Raw genomic sequence first — 12,892 nt, forward strand, 5'->3', positions numbered from 1 at the left:
ACACAGATATACCAAAATCTGCCCATAGTCAAGTCCCATAGCCCATCTACTCAGGTTTCACCATCCTGCGCCACGCATAAGTGGACCTATGCAGTTCAAACCTATGTTGTTCAAGGGTCATCTGCAATTATTTTCTTGTGACTCTAAAAGTAAGTTGTAGATGCAATCCTCAAAACAACCCCATATTGTCAAAGTATTAAAAACAACCCCATATTGTCAAAGTATTATTTCAAAGCATCTCTAAATAAACACATTTTAGCCCTTAAAAACTGAAATGGTAAGCAGTGGAAACCTTGGAGAAAAGTAAACAGCACAAAGGGGAAGAAACAAAAATCAATTCAAAGGAAAGAACTGTGAGACAACATAAAACTTTAGAAGACAACATGCAAGAACATCTTCATAACCGTGAGGCAGAGAAGAATTTCTTAAACTAGACACAAAGTACAAATTATAAAAGGAAAACACTGATAAATTCAACTACATTAAAAATTTTAACTTTTAATAGAGACACCATAGGAAAGTCAGAAGACAAGCCACAAAGTAAGAAGACATTTATAATACATAAGTGGCAAAGAATTAGTATTCAGAACATATGAAGAAATCTTGCCACCCAAAAAGATAAACCCAACAGAAAAATGAACAGTCATTTCAGAGAAAAGGAAACTAGTGCCCAGCAAACGCTGAAAATATGTTTTGTCTCATTAATCAGAAACGCAAGGCCAGGCGCAGTGGCTCACGCCTGTAATCACAGCACTTTGGGTGGCCAAGGCAGGCGGACCACCTGAGGTCGGGAGACCAGCCTGACCAACATGGAGAAACCCCATCTCTACTAAAAATACAAAATTAGCCTGGCGTGGTGGCACATGCCTGTAATCCCAGCTGAGGAAGGAGAATCGCTTGAACTCGGGAGGCTGCGACGAGCCAAGATCGCACCATTGCACTGCAGCCTGGACGACAAGAGCGAAATTCCGTCTCAAAAAAAAGAAAAGAAAGAAATGCAAAGACATACAATATATCAATTCACACACAATAGGCTAACTGGTTTCTGCCATTATCATGTATAGGGAAGAATGTGGAGCCATCACACATATATACTGGTGACAGGAATAAACTGGTACATTTATATTAGAAAGAAAACAATTTACCACTAACTAGTAAAGTTGAGAATGTATGTCTCCTACAATCCAGCAATTCTATTTCTAGCTAGTTATAAGCCCTAAAACTATCTACACTCTAGTCTCATTAGCGATTAGCATAAAACTTAGGTCTTGACTAGCGTTTTTAGTTTTAACGAAACAGAATAGCATGGAATAGTATACCTGATAATATAATGAGTAATAATTTAAAATGTGTTTCTTACTGTGAGTGGTAACAAAAAGTTTGAAAAAAACACTATCCTAGAGACACAAGTGCAACAAATAGAACTATGCTATTCAAGGTGTTCATAGCAGCACTGTGTATACTAACAACAAAAATACCTAGAAACCCAAATGTCCAACAACAGGAAACAGGTTGTAAAATATTCATACACGAAGTAGCCAAATCAGTTAGAGCGACATACAACATGATGAAAGAATATCCCGGGCCAAGGCGGATGGATCACAGGGTCAGGAGATCAAGACCAGCCTTGCCAACATGGTGAAACCCCGTCTCTACTAAAAATATAAAAATTAGCTGGACATGGTGGTGCATGCCTGTAATCCCAGCTACTCAGAGACTGAGGCAGGAGAAACGCTTGCAGGCAGAGGTTGCAGTGAGCCAAGATCGCGCCACTGCACTCCAGCCTGGGCGACAGAGCAAGACTCTGTCTCAAAAAAAAAAAAAAAACAAAAAACAAAAACAAATCAGATAAATATAGTAACCAAGAATAACAATTAAAGAATCTCTGGCCCAGCATGGTGGCTCATGCCTGTAATCTCAGCACTTTGAGAGGCTAAGGTGGGCGGATCACTTGAGGTCAGGAGTTCGAGACCAGCCTGGCCAAGAAGACAAAACCCCATCTCTACTAAAATACAAATATTAGCCAGGTTTGGTGGCAGGCGCCTGTAATCCCAGCTACTTGGGAGGCAGCAGAATCGCTTGAGCCCAGGAGGTGGAGGTTGCAGTGAGTCAGAGGTTCCAATGAGTCAGAGGTTGCAGTGAGCCAGGATTGCGCCACTGCACTCCAGCCTGGGTGACAGAGCGAGACGCCGTTTCAAAAAAAAAGAATCTCTTTATACCAGAAGTAGTATGTTATTTTGAACGCTGCCAGGACTTTCTGCTAAATAAAGGTTACATAACACTGAAAGGATATGAAACACAACTACCAATTTATGCCAGGTAATTAATCCTAGAAGAGCAGACAAAAATTCGGCTTTCATCACTCTACAACTAACTTATATTTATGAATTACTTCTTTTCTCCCCAAAACCTCCGACAAGGTAAATGCCTGGGCTCTATTTTACATATAATTCCAAGGCTAATCTTGAATGTATAACTGACCTTTGAACATTATGGGTTTAAACTATGTGGGTCCACTTCATGTAGATTCTTTTCAGTAACTACATTGGAAAATTTTTTGGAGAATGCAATAATTTGAAAAAAACTCGCAGAGAAACCATAGCCTACAAATATTGAAAAAATTAAGAAAAAGGTATGTCATGAATGCATAAAATATATGTAGATACCAGTCTATTTTATAATTTACTACCATAAAATATACACAAATTATAACACAAATTATAAAGTTAAAATTTATCAAAACTTACACAAACACAAACCAGACCCTATATGGTGACTGTACATGGTGCCATTTGCAATAGAAGGAAATGTAAACAAATGTAAAGATATAGTACTAAATCACAACTGCATAAAATTAACTGCAGTACATATGGTACCACTGTAATAATTTTGTAGCCACCTCTTGTTGCTATTACTGTGAGCTCAAGTGTCTGAAGTATCCATGACTCTATCTCCACATGAGCATTCTGTCCTTCCAGTAACAGTAACACAGTAAAAAGTGATCTTAGTTCTCACATATTTTTCATCATTTTTAGCACAACACTGTAAACCCTGAATAACACCATGGGACCCATATCAAGTGCCACTAGTACTGCTGGAAGTGCTCCCAAGAAGCAGAGAAAAGTCATGACAAGTAAAAGTCGAATTACTTGATATGTACTGTAGACTGAGGTCTGCAGTTACAGTTGCTCACTGTTCCAGACAGATGATTCATCTTACAGATGATATAAACTTACTGTATCAATAAACAGTACAGTATTGTAAATACAGTCTCTCATGATTTTCTTAGCATTTTCTTTTCTTTAGCTTTATAAGAATACAGTATATAATACATATACAATATACAAGTTAACTGACTATTTATGTAATTGGTAAGGTTTCCAGTCAACAGTAGGGTACTAGTAGTTAAGTTTCTGAAGAGTCAAAAGTTATACAAAAATTTTTGACTGCACGGGGGCTTGTGCCCCGAATTCCCACATTGTCCAAAGGTCAGCTGTATTTTTCACTTGAAAAGTGCTCCAAAATTTTCAAGCTCAGAAATACTTCAAGTTAAAACTAAATAACTAAATCTAATTATTTAGACTAAAAGAAAAGAAAAAGAGCAAAAGAACTAAGCCACTTTTACAAAAGGATTCAATTTAAACTTAAAATTACAGCAAACATCTAGGTCAAACTGGAAGTTATTTAAGAAATGACTCCCCAGCAATAGAGTACCAAGCACAAAGATTATACAGCACAGTACCTGAAACTGTACCCAGAAATAAGAACACTAAATACAAGCTTGAGGAATTCCCTTCACAGAAATCATGACATTTAGCCAACCTGAAGAGATCCAGATTATGAAAACTACGTAAAGTAATTACAGAAACATTTCAAATGAACATGACTTCCCAACAAAGTAGGCAAGTACAGGTTGGCAGCACGTAAGTGAATTCAACCTGTGTGGATATTACAGATTTAAGGCAGTATCTTCAATGTTCTGCAACACAGCGTTCAGAACACTAGGGAGTTTTCAGCGCACAGTTTAGCTTGTCCAAATTTATTTCAAATGATAATTAGATCTAAACACAGGCATTCACTAAATTATTTATGTAGAGATTCCACTCAGAACACTTACATTACTGATGAACAAGATTAACTGAGACTAAGCACAAGCATTTTGCTGAAATTCGTGTTTCAAACTGTTTTCCATTCCACTCTCCCAAGAGTAAACCTGAAACCCTTATTCTTAGAGTTTCACTTTATATGGCATACCAAATACCACTCAGTTAGGCATGTTAATAAAGGATGGCACGTAAAGCAAAAGACTCAATGAGTCTCAATCATTTTCGAGCATCAGACCATCCATTCATTCAAATTGAGCACTACCTAAGTGTCAAACACATAGTTCACAGTGATGAACAAAACAGTCCCTGCCTCACACTGCTTACATTCTTGTAGGTGAGGCAGATACCAAGAAAGAAATAAGCATATTATAACATCAGGTTGTGACTGATGGTGCAATGAAGAAAAATAAGTCTGTGACAAAGAATAGGGAGGGTATGCATTTTTAGGCAGGGTCAGAGTTGGCTTTTTTGAGGTAGCCATTAAGGAATGCCTGTAAGATCACACAAGAGTAACTCATAATGAACATATGTAGGAAATGAAACAGAAAAATTTCTTGGAAACTAAAAGGATGACATTCTATCTACTGCTTTCCATATAACTAAAACATTTTATAGCACGTGGTTTAAGTAGCTTTTACTATTTTCTCCACTTGAAAAACTTCAAGTCTTTAAATTTAAATCACTAGTTTTAAGATTAATCTTCTAATTCCTGTGGTGGGGGGGGGGGGTCGGAATCCTTACAACCTTAATTTAGCTTTGTAACACCTAACAGTGGACAGCTGCACATGGACAGCATTTTATTTTTCAGAAAGCATTCTTATAAAACAGCTCAATGGGTAAGAATGGGCTCCAAGTCAGAATGCCTCAGTTAAAATTAAGGCTCCTCCTAAAGACATTTGTTGTGTCTTTGAACAAATTATTTGTCTCCCTAGTTTTCACCACATAGTACCTACCTCATAAGGTCGTTGAGAGGATTAAATATGATAATGCACATAAAGCATTTAGAGTCTGACGGCAAATAAGTACTCCAATGTTAGCTATCATTTATGAGGCAACTACTGAGGTAAGACAGCTCCTTAATGGGCCTTAGGCAGGTTAATATATGTTAAGATCACACATGCAGTAAGCAGTACTGACTAGCAAAACTAAATTCAAGCCCAAGGTCTTCAGACTCCCTAGAGCCCACACTGTTTCTACTACCTCACAGAACATTATGCAATTAAAGAACTGGACAATAAAGAACTTGCAAAAACCTTAGAATTAATAAGGTCTAAGACCTGTAGGTCTCCTAACTACTGACTTCCAGCTCATTATACCAGAGCAGACTGTTTCCTCGACAACTCAATGACTCATGTGTAAGAATAAGAATTGTCCCACATTTTCCAGTGAAAATGCAGTGTAACATCATGTCTCTTGATAGACAATGTACACTTACTTGAATTCACGTAAGTTCTGATAACTAATTGTAGATGTTACTCAGAGTCAAAATAAAGAAGTACAAGTAAATAACATTCTCCTCTAGTAATTATAGGCTGGTATGACCCTACAGCCCCTATGAAACCTATTCAAAGTGGAAGCTGTCTTAAAGGATCTCTTACTGGATTAACTGACATTCTCCTCCTTTGTAAAAATATATAGGCTGGTGTCTTCAGAAAGCTGTTTCTGGCTAGCAGTTACTCTCCTACTTACTTATTTCTATATATCTATCAAATATGAAAATAGAGTCAAAAGGTGTTATTTCTATAAAAACGGCATTAAATCCTTTGGAAGGCCTTGATGAATAACTGGAATCATCCATAAAGATTTTGTACTTGGAAAGTTTCCCAGTTCCTAACTTTTCATTCCACTTTAAAGAAGCCAATACTAGATATCACAGATAATGCTTTTAGAGTACAGTCTATGAAAGGAAAATCAGGATAACCTTTATTTTAAGAAATCAGTACAAATAAAAAGGTAAATAAAAATAAAATCAAATATTTTCAGTGAAAACATTTAAGGTGCACATATATCTTGAGTCCTTGCTTTAATCAACTTTTTGAATTAACTAACGAATGGTCCTAATTATGTGGGGTATGTAAGACGGTCTCCACCACACTCTAACATCATTCCCAAAGGCTCCACGTTACTTTCTTCTGCTCTCTGACCATCCCTGAAAGAGTAAAGGAGCAAACTGAAAACCACATATATCCAATAATGAGGTATCCATCAAAGGAGGGAATGGGAGATTTTTTGTTTTTTTGAGACGAAGTCTCACTCTGTCACCCAGGCTAGAGTGCAGTCCACACGATCTCAGCTCACTGCAACCTCTACCTTCCTGGCTCAAGCAATCCTCCCACCTCAGCCTCCCAAAAAGCTAGGATCACAGGTACACACCACCATGGCGGGCTATTTTTATATTTTTTTTAGAGATAGGGTTTTGCCACGTTGCCCAGGCTGGTCCCAAACTGCTGGGCTCAAGCAATCCACACACCTTGGACTCCCAAAGTGCTAGCATTACAGACGTGAGTCATCACACCCAGCCAGGATTTAATTACTGTGTTCAACAAATCCTTATTGAGGACCTGCTACATGCTAGACACTGCTCTGAACTCTTAAAGAATCATCAATAAACAAAAGAGACAAAAAGCCTATCCTCATAGAAGCTATGTAATACTGTTGTTTGGGGGTTATGGGGAAGAGACAATAAACACAATCAGGAAATTATACAGTACAACAGAAGGTGACAAATGCTATAAAGAAAACAGAGCAAAGTACAGTACAACAGAAGGTGACAAATGCTATAAAGAAAACAGACGTTAGGGGAGTGCAGTTTTAAATAAAATAGGCAGATCTTTTTACGAAAGTGACATTTAAAAAGCAAAGACTGGACGGAGACAAGCCATGCATGTATCTTCAGAAAAAACACTGATCTAAGGAGGGGCAGCAGCCAGTGTAAAACACAGCTCTGTTTCCTCCATGGCACTTGTCACCTTCTTGCCAGGAGAAGTAAACAGTATATAATTTCCTCATTGATTGTGTTTATTACCTCTTCCCCTCAAACACACACTATTACATAACTTCTATCAGGGCAGAGCTTTTCGTCTGTTTTGTTTATTGATGGAGACTAAGTGTTTAGCGCAGTGTCTGACATGTAGCTGCCCCTAGGAAAGCCAATGGGGCCAGAAGGAAATAAGCAGAAGACAGTAGCTAACCTTAGAGGTAAGGGGGAATGGGGAGAGTGGAAGTGTCCAGATTCTGTATGGCCTTAAGGACATAAGAACTTCAGCTTTCACTCTGCATAGAGAAAGTCACTGTAGCATTCTGAGAAGATAAGTGATATGATCCGGTTGTTGTGTTGGAAAGACTGTAGAGAGGGCAGAGGCAGGGAGATCAGTTAGGAGGTTAATTACAGAAATCAAGGTTAAGAGATAAGAATGGCTTGGACCAGGCTGGTGAGCAGTGGAGGCAATAAGTACTGACTGGATTCTGGTTATATTTTCAACATAAGACAGAGCACAGAATGCCAAGTGTGAAAGAAGTCAGTCAGGGATGACTCCAACGTTTTTTCACCTGAATGTTTGATGGAAACATCAAACATGTTTGAGGAAAAATATGGAAGTTTAGTTGGAGCTGACCACTGCACATCCAAGTGGATAGGCCTAACAGGATATGTGGAAAGTCTGGGCTGGAAATATAAATATGGGAGCATCAGCATATAGGTATTTAAAACCATGACACTGGATAAGACTGTCAGAGGAATATAAAAATAAAAGTAAAACAAGGACTGAGCAAGTCAACTTTAAAAGTAGAAGATGTAAGATAGAACTAACAAAGCAATTAGTAATGAGACAGCCCAAAAAGCAGAATGTCCTGGAAGAAGAGCACAAATTAAATTTAGTGTATAAATCACTTTGCTGAAACCATATTTAAGTTATGGAACAGTTCTTAATCATCCTGTAGTAGTTAGGATGACTCGTAAAATACTAAATCACAACTTTTTTTTAGGTTATGTCTTACACATTTCCTAGGAATATTATATTTCCTATTAGAGTATCTACTAAAACTATTGTTATAATTAAAAGTATATCTTGCCTATTTTCTTTTTACATAAAACCAATTAAAAGCTTGTACCGTTTTTTAAAAAAGAAAAATAGCCTAGTTTTCACTGCTACCTCTGTCAAAGACCAAAAACACATTCAAGCACAACAGCTTGGCACACAGTTGTAAACTGTCATTATTTCTCTTTCTCTAGACCTCAGACACAGAAGGTTATATTAAACTCCTTAGTTCACAGCACATAAGATTCTTCCCCTTACTGTTTAATTTTCTATTTACAGAGGTGGGGAAAAGGTTTATAATCTCATCTAGACCAATGTTTTCCCGATGATTTGAAAATAAATTACATTTTTTGATTGGGACACTCAAAGTCATGTTCACAGGAACTGAAAGAGGAAGCAATGAAATGCAGTTCTCTTTGAGCATGAGTGATCATCAATGCCACTTCTAGAGAAATAGTTACTTGCTTCTATCCTCTAAGTATACTCTGGATTTACCTTCAAAGTCACTAAAAACAGTACAGAGAACAAGCAAGTCATAAGGTGTATTCTCAAATATATGAATGATCTTGCAAAGCATGATTTTTCTCATTTCTTTGTTACATATTAGGTCAGATTCCCAAGAGAACCAAAACCTTCCTAGAACCATTTAAGTTCATCAACAATTTTATATTTTAACACAGCATTGGAGATCTTTTAGGTTAAAACTTCATTTGCTATAAAAATTATAAGCACACAATTAAAAATACATCTTCCATTCAAGTTAAGAACTTAACTTACACATATTAAATGTATAAGACACATTCAACTTTTATTAAACAAATTACGATTCAGTATTCTATGTGTCATCTTAACCATGACAGGCTGATTAAGAACTTTTAACCATAACTTAAAATTCAAGTTAAGAACTTAACAACAGTGACAATCTTAACATGCGTTCTTTAGAAGTTAAGCCTCAAAAAGATTTTCACTTTTTAGGCTCTTAAAAGTCATATTGACTGATATTAAAAATATAATTATTAAAACGATCTCCCCACCAAAAGCAGATTAAAGCCTATAAACTAGAAGGGAGCCTGAAGTGAGGCATTTTTAGGGAAAAACACAATATCAAACAGAAGAGACTACTGGTATTAAAATATATAAAGATCTAAATTGGAAACAAAATCGTAAATGTCTCTTCATAATGCTGACCCTGAATCATTAAGAGTTAAATACTTGATATTCTTTATAATTTTCAAGTATTAAGAAAATTTTTCAATATATCTTGTTATATTTTCAAATTTACTATCAGCCTCAAGTAAATTAAGTAGAACACCTTATTCTCTAAGCTCACTAGATAAGGTATTGTTATGTCTGCTGAAAGCTAAAAAATTAGAAGAGACATTTGAAACTCAATGTTGAGGTGGAAGGGGAACTCATCAACAGACCCAGCTATTTCAGGATAGATTCCTAAAATAAAGACAAAAGGAAAAAGGAGACAAAAAAAGCCTTTTTTATCTGGCAACACATCAAATATGAAAGTCTACTGCAAGGCATGTCTACCCAAAATACTCAGAGTAAATTAGTGTTATTCCTAGGAATATTATCCCCAGTCTCACCAGCAATTGCTCTGGACCCAACTGGAGACACTGTTGCCATTAGCCTGTTAGGTAAGTAAGCTAAGGAAAACAAATGCAACCTGATTTAGCATAAATTCTAACTTTAAGTCAACTCCTACACAATTCAGAACGTTTAGTTCACCTGAAGATGCTTATCTTCGGCTAGGCTGGCTATGGGTGTCTACATTTCTCAAGGCTTTCCACAAAGTCATCTCAAAACACACACACACACACAACTTAACAGTTAACTTCAACTGTAGCTCTTTAAGCACTACTAACTTAAATAGCTGCTAAGGAATTCGTTTGACAACACAGTTCTGAATTTAGATTCCTCCTTCCTCCCAGAAGAAAGAAGGGCCAACACTGAACAGCTTACTTTTAACCTAACCTAGTCAAGGTGCAGCTGGGCCAGGCTGGGACGCCGCTGCCTGCGTCCGGGGCTGCCCACTTCTAGTGCACCCAGCGCCTTCACTGCCAGCGTGCGGGGCTGCACATCCCACACCAAGCGTATGGCTGAGAGCCAGACGACTTCTCTAGAGTTCCCGTGTAGTTTTCCGGCGAGGTCCCCAAGGCCAAAAGTCTCACTGTTGGAAACTGAAGGGGTCAGGCCGAATCGCTAAGAAGACACACCCCTCGGGGAGAGGAAGTGATAACTTCGCCGGTGTCGAGGGTGGTCCACGGATTTTTCCAAAGTCCCCCCAACGCTGCTTTCCGTGCCCAACCGCCTCCCGCCCTGACCTAGGGACTCGCAAAGGGCAGCGGGAGGGGCGCCGGGGAAGGGGGCGAGCGCCCAGGCCGCCGGAGGCAGCGGCGAAGACTGGAATTCCAGCATGGCGTAAGCGTGGCCCAGCTCTGGCCCGGGGACGCCGCGGGAGACGCGCTGCCTCCGTCCACCGGCCGAGGAGGCGGTAATCCGCCTTCCCTCCCGGGGCCCTCAGGCCTGGCTAAAAATAGGTGCCTCGGTCACCCCAGGGCCCTCTTGGGTCGACCTCGCCTTCGGGAGAGTCGTCCTTGGGGAGAAAGGGGGTATCCCTCGGCCGCGCCCCGGGCGCCGCGACAGAGCCGGGGTCGGACCCGGGGCGGCCCCGCGAGGACGAGGAGGTCCCTCCGAGCCCGCCCCCTGCTGCGTCCCAGCCCCAGCAGGAGCCCGGCGGCGGCGACCAGATGCCCGAGGCCTACCCAGCGGGCGGCGTCCGGACCCCGCGGCCGCGCCCCCCCCGCCCGGCGCGGCCCTCCCGCTGCCCCAGGACCCCGCGGCCGGCGCCGCCTCCCCCCGCGCTCCCTACCGCCGGTGCCCAGCCCGGTGCGGCCTGCTCTCCCTCACCCTGTGCGGCCGGGGAAGGAGACCGGGAAGACGCGGCGGCGCCTGCACTACAGCCCGGGCCGCCCGCTCCGAGGCGCCGCCGCCGCAGCCGCCGCAGTCGCTCAGGTGCCGTCGCGCCGCTCGGCAGGAAACGGGCGGCTTCGGGGCGGGGCGGCCCCGGCACGTCCCGGCGTCTGGGCCGGCCGCGCCGGGAGACCGGCCCCTTAAAGGGACAGACGCCGGCCCGCTTCTGCCTTCGCGCGCCTGCCCACGCGCTCCGTTACTCGCAGCTCGCGGCTGGCCGGCTCGGGATTCCGGGCTTTCCTCCCGAGACCGCGTCCCCCAGCTGGGCCGAAGGTGGACGTTCAGGAGCTGCAGGCTCCGCGGAATCCCCTGCGTTCAGTAGCCCCGCTCTCCCCTGTCCCAGGGATTGGTCTCGTCTTGCGCGGCCCTCCCTCCAGGGCACCACCTGGCTCCCCACGCCTTTCTTTTAACTTAAGCAAACGGCACTAGATTTACCCCCTGACTGTTCCAGATTTCCCCCGGAAATTACTGGAAAATTACATCCCGCGTCCCTTTCTCCAGGGGATCTCTGAAATCTCCTTCGGGCAACGCTAGCTACAAACGGAGAAGAAATTAGAAAGCGACCCACATAATGGTCGGGCACGGTGGTTCACGCCTGTAATCCCAGTACTTTGGGAGGCCGAGGCAGGCGAATCACCTGAGGTCAGGAGTTCAAGACCAGCCTGGCCAAAATATAGTGAAACCCCGTCTCTACCAAAAAAAAAAAAAAATACGAAAAATTAGCTGGGCGTAGTGGCGCACGCCTGTAGCCCCAGCTACTTGGGAAGCTAAGGCAGGAGAATCGCATGAATCCAGGAGGCGGAGGTTGCAGTGAGCCGAGATCTCACCACTGCGCTCCAGCCTGGGTGAGAGAGTGAGACTCTCCGTTTCTCTCAAAAAAAAGGAAAGAAAAGACAGCGACCCAAATAAATTGTGTGCAAATGTTATGAAAGTGTTGTGTCTGCCAGCTGGTAGCCATTCATGAAGCCGGGGTAAAAATGTAGAAACTGCTGCGCGAGGATGGATGGGCCCGGATCTCTGCTTATTCGTTTAGCTCTTTGCTGAAAGGATGGCAGCGATCCTCCCGGTCCACTGGCAAGTGAGTTTTGTGTGGATTGTTTATAGATGATCAATCTCTCACAGGAGGCTAGGCACTGCCCCACTACATGTACAAAACACTCCAAGCTCTCCGCAAATGTTATGAAGGTTTAAAATAATCCAAACACTTCCAGACTGGATAGAGATACAAAAAATTAGGACTCACCACCACCACCACCTCGCCCTACATCTGACAAAGTCGGAACAGAAGCAGTTAAGAAATGAACAGCAGAACCGTTTCTACACCAACAGAATTTCCTGTACATGGGCTGGTTAAAAGTATCTATACTTTTTATTCTAATCATTTCTAAGTTTTCTAGAGCACCTCCAAAATACAAATGAAAACTGCGCAGTGTATAAGTGGCCTGAGATATTGAGAATTCTGCCAGTCTTCAGTCACCGTTCTCCACAGATGCATTCTGTCTTATTTTAACTCCAGAGGCGTCCTCTTTTTCCTTTCTCATTAGGATTACTGTGCCCCTCAGCGGCTCCGGAGCCCTCAAAGCAATCTATCTCTGAAGTACTGGCTATCTTCTGAGCGTGTGCCAGAAGATCCAGCTTTGTTGAAAAGCGAAGCCATTAGTCCCTTAATACAAAGGGGAAGTGTATCATTTATGTAATGGAGTTTAAGGGCTCTTGATTAGCTTACAAACAACCATGTAATTTCCTCAGGTTAGTACTAAAGCAGGT

The 12,892-nt window shown here is 41.7% G+C and overlaps 1 protein-coding gene across 11 annotated transcripts in view; it reads right to left on the reverse strand.

Annotated features, from left to right (window-relative positions):
- KTN1 (kinectin 1) overlaps positions 1-11,204 on the reverse strand; it is a 103,683-nt gene extending 92,479 nt beyond the window's left edge. For 9 of the 11 annotated variants that reach the window (XM_023231218.1, XM_023231195.1, XM_023231225.1 and 6 more), the window contains exon 1: positions 11,063-11,198. The gene's annotated coding sequence lies outside the window, so the exon portion shown is untranslated. Of the gene's footprint in view, positions 1-11,062 lie in introns of all 11 variants that reach the window. The other 2 variants (XM_023231241.1, XM_023231175.1) reach the window with 1 other exon arrangement.
- Between the last annotated feature and the right edge of the window lie 1,688 nt (positions 11,205-12,892).

This window comes from Piliocolobus tephrosceles, chromosome 6 (assembly GCF_002776525.5).
Source record: "Piliocolobus tephrosceles isolate RC106 chromosome 6, ASM277652v3, whole genome shotgun sequence".
Lineage (NCBI taxonomy): Eukaryota > Metazoa > Chordata > Mammalia > Primates > Cercopithecidae > Piliocolobus > Piliocolobus tephrosceles.